The 6,401-nt window shown below is 44.6% G+C and overlaps 1 non-coding gene across 1 annotated transcript; it reads right to left on the reverse strand.

Moving 5' to 3' along the window:
* Positions 1 to 6,032: 6,032 nt before the first annotated feature.
* LOC148165849 (5S ribosomal RNA) lies at positions 6,033 to 6,152 on the reverse strand. Its single transcript, XR_015771121.1, has one exon. It is a non-coding gene; the product is annotated as a 5S ribosomal RNA (ribosomal RNA).
* Positions 6,153 to 6,401: the final 249 nt, after the last annotated feature.

Raw genomic sequence — 6,401 nt, forward strand, 5'->3', positions numbered from 1 at the left:
CAGAGTTGGTTTCTTTGTCTGTTCATTCATCGAAATTCCCACCACTCTGGCCGGGCCGGCGGGGTGGGTGTGTGTTGTTTCATGATTTGTTCTCTTCTCGATTTATTCTTTTTCCGACGTCGTTCGATTCATAGAGATGTTTTCGTCGAAAGTGTGGTCGCGTTTACATTGCATTAAAATTTAATTTGTTCCAGTGCGACGATGAAACAAGAAAAAAGTTTCAAGTAAGTACGCACGCACGCACACCTACATATTTCATTTTTTAAATCTTTCGACGTTCGTAGTTTCTGCTCGAAATGTCGACTAATAGTAGGGAATGTTTTGTTGATTTGTTTGTTTTTCGTTTTTGAGAAGAACAAATGAAAATTTCGTTGGATTTCTGTCGACCGACGACCGACTGAAAATCCGCCGACATCGACGTAGTTTTATTTAGAGTGTCTGAAAAATGCAAACAATGCAAGATTTCCGTATTTTTGTTGGTTTGTGGTGTTTGGGGAGTTTTTTTTATGATTATAAAATGGTTTCGTCGAGAAAAATTGCTTCTTTCGCAATGAATTGGCAAGAAAAATTAAAAAACTCGTCCGTTCCCGTCGCTGGATGTTCGACGGTGGTCCGTCTGATTTTCCCTTTATTTTCGTAAAATTGACGAGAATTTCGCCGTCAAAACTGTTTTCGGTGATGTTTCGATGATGGGATTTCGTCGTGTGAGGTAATTTTTGAGGAAAAAATGTCGATTTTGCGAAAAAAGTCGTTCGAAAAGTCCGTTCGTCGTACAAATTCGTTTCTCATGGTCGAGTCCGAAATTGACATCGTTTTTTTTTCCGACCTGTTCGTCAAGATCGTTTTCAAAAATCAACTCCTACGAAAGGCGAAGGTTTTATCTTCGTTCTTGAAAAAATTCGACCTTCTCGGACGTCATCTTCGACCGTTTGTGAATTTTTTTCCTACACTCTGCAGGTTCGTCGGTCGTCGCTCCGATCCGTGCTGCGTCTCTTTGCGAGGCGATTTTCGAAAAGATCGCACGTACTTTTCGACCGATTCGTTCGTGAAACTTGTAGAGGATGCTTCCAAGTTTGTCTGGTCGAAAGCGGAACTTTCCTGTTATTCGTGGAAAACGCGTAACGTCGGCGTCGAACTTGGATGTCATCTCCTTGTTTCGGAGGGTCTTTGTTCGAGTCGACGTTCGATCGGTCCTTGTTCGCTTTTGGAGGTCGGCTGGTCGTCCGGGAAAACTTGAGGTTATTCAGGAGGCCATCGCCGACCGAATCGCTCATGTTCCCGCACCCGGAGGCGGTGATCTTCGCGTAAAGAGAACGATGCCATCACGCGAAAGCTGTATTCGAGGCCCACTGAATTTTCTAACTCGACGAGAAGGCTCTCGTTTAGTCCGCGGTCCGCGCGTTTTCGAACGCGCCAACACTTTGACTTTGGCGCCCAATTCGTTCTGTAAAGTTCATTCGTTCTTTCACCGAAGAATAAGCCTACCTATAATAAAAAGAAAAAAACGCGCGCGCGATAGACGAAAATATGGCCGACGTAGAAAATCAAGCAGCTTCGACGGTCGCCGGTGCCACTTCCGGCTCCTCACCGGTGAAGAAGGAGAAGAAGCCCAAAAATCCGAGAAGCAAACCTTCTCATCCGCCCACTTCGGAGATGGTCACCAACGCCATCAAAGGCTTGAAGGAACGCGGCGGTTCTTCGTTGCAGGCGATCAAGAAATATGTCGCGGCCAACTACAAAGTCGACGCGGAAAAATTTGCGCCTTTCATCAAGAAGTACCTTAAGGGCGCCGTCGCATCCGGTTCGTTGGTCCAAACCAAAGGAAAAGGAGCTTCCGGTTCGTTCAAGTTGGCTTCTGCCGTCACCGGTGCAGCTAAGGCTCCGTCCGCCACGAAAAAGAGATCTGCCGCTGCGACCGCGTCGTCATCGGCGAAATCCAAGAAGACGGGCGTTGCTAAACGTTCCGTCGCGTCAGCGCCGACGTCCGCCGAAAAAGGATCCGCCTCAAAAGCCGGTAAGAAGGCCGCCCCCGCCGCTTCGGCCAAGTCTAAGAAAACTGCCGCCGAAAAGAAGAGCGTCGCCGTATCGAAGGCTAGAAAGGCTGCGTCCGCTCCCGAAAAGAAAGCCAGCGCCGCCTCCAGATCGCCCGTCAAACCCAAGACGCCATCGAAAGCGAAGAAATCCAACAAGGCCGGTCCAACCAAGAAACCGAAAGCGCCGAAACCGAAAACGGCCAAAGCCGTCACCGTCAAAGCGAAAAAAACCGCTTCACCCAAGAGAAAGAAGTGAAAAGTCGACGACGATGATTTAATTTTTTCAACGACGACGACGTCCTGGTGGTTTCGGGAACGTGCTCCGATCGTATATATCGACGTAGGGGCACCATCGATACAAATAAATGGCCCTTTTCAGGGCCACAATTATTTTCAAGAAACGAACGAAAGATTCGCTTGGACAATGCACATTCTGTTGAGGAGATACATACTTTCATTTGATTTTCTTGTCTATTCATTTGACTGTCGAAACAGTGTTATTACAAAGAATGATAAACTTTATTATATAATAATGTTTCAAATAGTCTCAGTTAAAAGAAAATTTAATGTGAAAGAAAAAAGCAAAAGTTTATCGTTTTATGTAAGTACGAATTTTGTGAATAAATCACATAACCTAACTTTTTTTTTTTTTTTTTTTTTTTTTTCAATCTCAAAAAGTTGCATGCGCGAACGATAAATTTTCAATTCGTTGGAAAATAATTGTGGTTCTGAAAAGAACCGATTTTTTTTTTCTTCTTTTAACACCTTCGAAGATGAAGAATTTGTTAATTCTAGATGGTCGGATCGGATGGATGGATGGATGGATGGAGGAAATTTAAGCCCTCTCGCCACGAATGCGTCTCGCCAATTGGATGTCTTTCGGCATGATGGTGACACGTTTGGCGTGGATGGCGCACAAGTTGGTGTCTTCGAAGAGGCCGACGAGATAAGCCTCGCTGGCTTCTTGAAGTGCCATCACGGCCGAACTTTGGAAACGGAGATCGGTCTTGAAATCTTGGGCGATCTCTCGGACGAGACGTTGGAAAGGCAGCTTGCGGATCAAAAGTTCAGTGCTCTTTTGATAACGACGAATCTCACGAAGGGCGACCGTACCGGGCCTGTAACGGTGAGGTTTCTTGACACCTCCGGTGGCGGGAGCGCTTTTTCTGGCCGCCTTCGTGGCCAACTGTTTTCTAGGTGCCTTGCCACCGGTAGATTTACGAGCCGTCTGTTTAGTTCTCGCCATCTCGGATATCGGATGAATCAAATGAAAAGAATTAACGTAGGTAGTGGCTTGCTTGCTTGCTTCGACCGAACGACCGACCGTACGTACGAACGTTCGAAAGTCAACTGAAAATTTTCGTCGCGCCAACGGCCGTTTTATAAACTCGATGAGTCATACGGCGACGCCATTGGTGGATTCGTTTTTAACGCGAGGTGGAGCTGCCGTAACTTATAAATAGTCCCGCGGAATGAAATTTTGACGTTAGTTCCATAACGAACTTGGTCGAAGCTACGTCGTTTTGTACGAAGAATTTCCTAATTTTATCAAGATGACCGGTCGTGGTAAAGGTGGCAAAGGATTGGGAAAAGGTGGCGCCAAACGTCATCGCAAAGTTCTACGCGATAACATCCAAGGTATAACGAAACCGGCGATCAGAAGATTGGCTCGTCGTGGTGGTGTGAAACGTATTTCCGGTCTCATCTACGAAGAAACCAGAGGTGTGTTGAAGGTCTTCCTCGAGAACGTCATCCGTGACGCCGTAACTTACACCGAACACGCAAAACGTAAGACCGTCACCGCCATGGACGTCGTCTACGCCCTGAAACGTCAAGGGTCGTACCCTTTACGGTTTCGGCGGTTAATTTTATCATTTTATGACGTGTATCCGCATCCTCAGAGGAATAACAACAAACCCCCCGCAGGCAAGCAAACAAACAAACAAAAAAAAAACGGTTCTTTTCAGAACCACAAAATAAATCAAACGAATTAAATATGTTGCTCAATTGTGTGTTTGTCTTCAAATCGAAATGAAAATCGTACGGAGTGAGTGATCATTTTAATTTGTGATCCAGGCGGCGACTTTGACAATTTTGACAGCAGTTTTAGGTTAGAATGACCATCGTTAAAAGAACGTTTTTGCCACGAAGAGTATATTTGAGGTTATGTCCAATATGGGGTAGAGTTACTCTCCTCAGACGTGACTTGAAACAAAATCTCATAGCAAATAAAACGATTGATTGTAGTATTACGGCTCACCGCTGACGACTGCTGCTGCAAGAAATTATCGAGACGGAGAGCACGTATAGGCGACCGGTGTGTGTGTGTATGTTCTTAACAGATTAATGTGCGAAATGTGAAGAAATTTACGACGAATCGGAATGTTTCTTGAATTAGATAATCAATAAATTATTATAGATAGAGTTGTCGAGTTCGTGCTTTAGTCGGGCATTGAATTTTTCTAAAAATTACGATGAAAAGTCGTAAAAATCATCTTTCTTGGTTGAATGTAATCGAAAATCTTCCGTTCAGTCTACGCTCGTATAATGAATTAATTGATCGGTTTAACTTTAAAATATCTAAAAGACTTTTTAACATGATTCTCATAGGTTGTTGTATTTTGGCGAAAAAATCAATTCGTTCGAGTTGAATTTTTGGCCCTGAGAAGGGCCGATGTGAAGATGGTTTTTATAAAAGTTTTTGTTTTTCGTTCGAGATGACGGCGGCGAAGAATTAAATTTAAGGCTTCTTTTCGGTCTTCTTGGGCAACAACACCGCCTGGATGTTGGGCAAGACACCGCCTTGGGCGATGGTAACGCCGGAAAGGAGCTTGTTTAACTCCTCGTCGTTCCTTATAGCCAATTGAAGATGTCTCGGAATGATACGGGTTTTCTTGTTATCTCTGGCGGCGTTTCCTGCCAATTCGAGAACTTCGGCTGGCTAGATATTCCATTACGGCCGCCAAATAAACGGGAGCACCTGCACCCACTCTTTCGGCGTAGTTTCCTTTACGCAGAAGACGATGAATTCTGCCGACGGGAAACTGAAGTCCGGCACGACTGGAACGAGACTTCGCCTTTCCCTTCACTTTACCTCCTTTTCCTCTTCCGGACATGTTGTTATACGATATAAACAGCAAAACACCTACTGCGACTGACACGAAGCGCACTGACAAACGTACGGCTTGAAATAAATGCCGAACGCGGCGAAGGCTAGAAATTTATATGGTCGGTACAGCGCCATCTCGTTAGGGCAATGGTCGAACGACGAACTAAGGCGGAGCGCCTGTTTGTCGCTCGCTCGTTATAAATAGAGGGATTTTAGGTGTGCGGCGTTTTAGATCGAGTATACTCGTCGTAACGTGCACGTCGTGTCTGTCTCGTTTTCTGTTTTTAAACGTTTTTTTAACTCGACGACTAGAAGAGAATGCCACCCAAGACCAGCGGTAAGGCGGCCAAGAAGGCCGGAAAAGCTCAAAAGAACATCTCGAAGAGCGACAAGAAAAAGAAGCGCAGGAGGAAGGAGAGTTACGCCATCTACATTTACAAGGTGTTGAAGCAGGTCCATCCCGATACCGGTATCTCCAGCAAGGCTATGTCTATCATGAACAGTTTCGTGAACGACATCTTCGAACGTATAGCTGCTGAAGCCAGTCGCCTCGCTCATTACAACAAACGTTCGACCATAACCAGCAGGGAGATCCAGACGGCGGTGCGTCTTCTTTTGCCCGGTGAATTGGCGAAGCACGCCGTTTCTGAAGGAACCAAGGCCGTCACCAAATACACCAGTTCAAAATAAATCCTCCTCGAGCAGCTTGGAAGTTGGTTGGAAAAAAAAGAAAAAAAATCGGTTCTTTTCAGAACCACAAATTCAACTCGAACGAATTAAAAATTTTCGTCTTCATACTATATAAGTTCCTGAGAGAAAATATAAATAGTGAAAAATATATTTAAAAAAAGTTTGACATCAGAAATGTTAATAAAAAAAGAAAAGAGTAGAGACAACGGCACGCGGTGTTCCCAAGCGGTCACCCATCCAAGTACTGACCGCGCCCGACGTTGCTTGACTTCGGTGATCGGACGAGAACCGGTAGTTTTCAACGTGGTATGGTCGTTGCCTGGTAAAATTTTCCAAGATGGTACGTTGACGATTTTTTGTGATTGTTCGATCGTTTGGATGTGACATTTTTCGATGGTACACATGTCAGAAAATGTACAAGATTTAAAAGAAGAAAAAAAAAAAATTTTTTTTTGCGAGTCGTTTTTTAGTTTTTTTTTTGCGACAAAATGACGAAAAAAAAAAACTCGTATGAGGCGTTAAATTAAATTGTTCGTTTGACGATCTCAACGAGTCACTTGCGATTAACG

This window comes from Gnatocerus cornutus, unplaced genomic scaffold (genome assembly GCF_029298725.1).
Source record: "Gnatocerus cornutus isolate USDA-ARS CGAHR unplaced genomic scaffold, icGnaCorn1.1 ctg00000171.1, whole genome shotgun sequence".
Taxonomy (NCBI): domain Eukaryota; kingdom Metazoa; phylum Arthropoda; class Insecta; order Coleoptera; family Tenebrionidae; genus Gnatocerus; species Gnatocerus cornutus.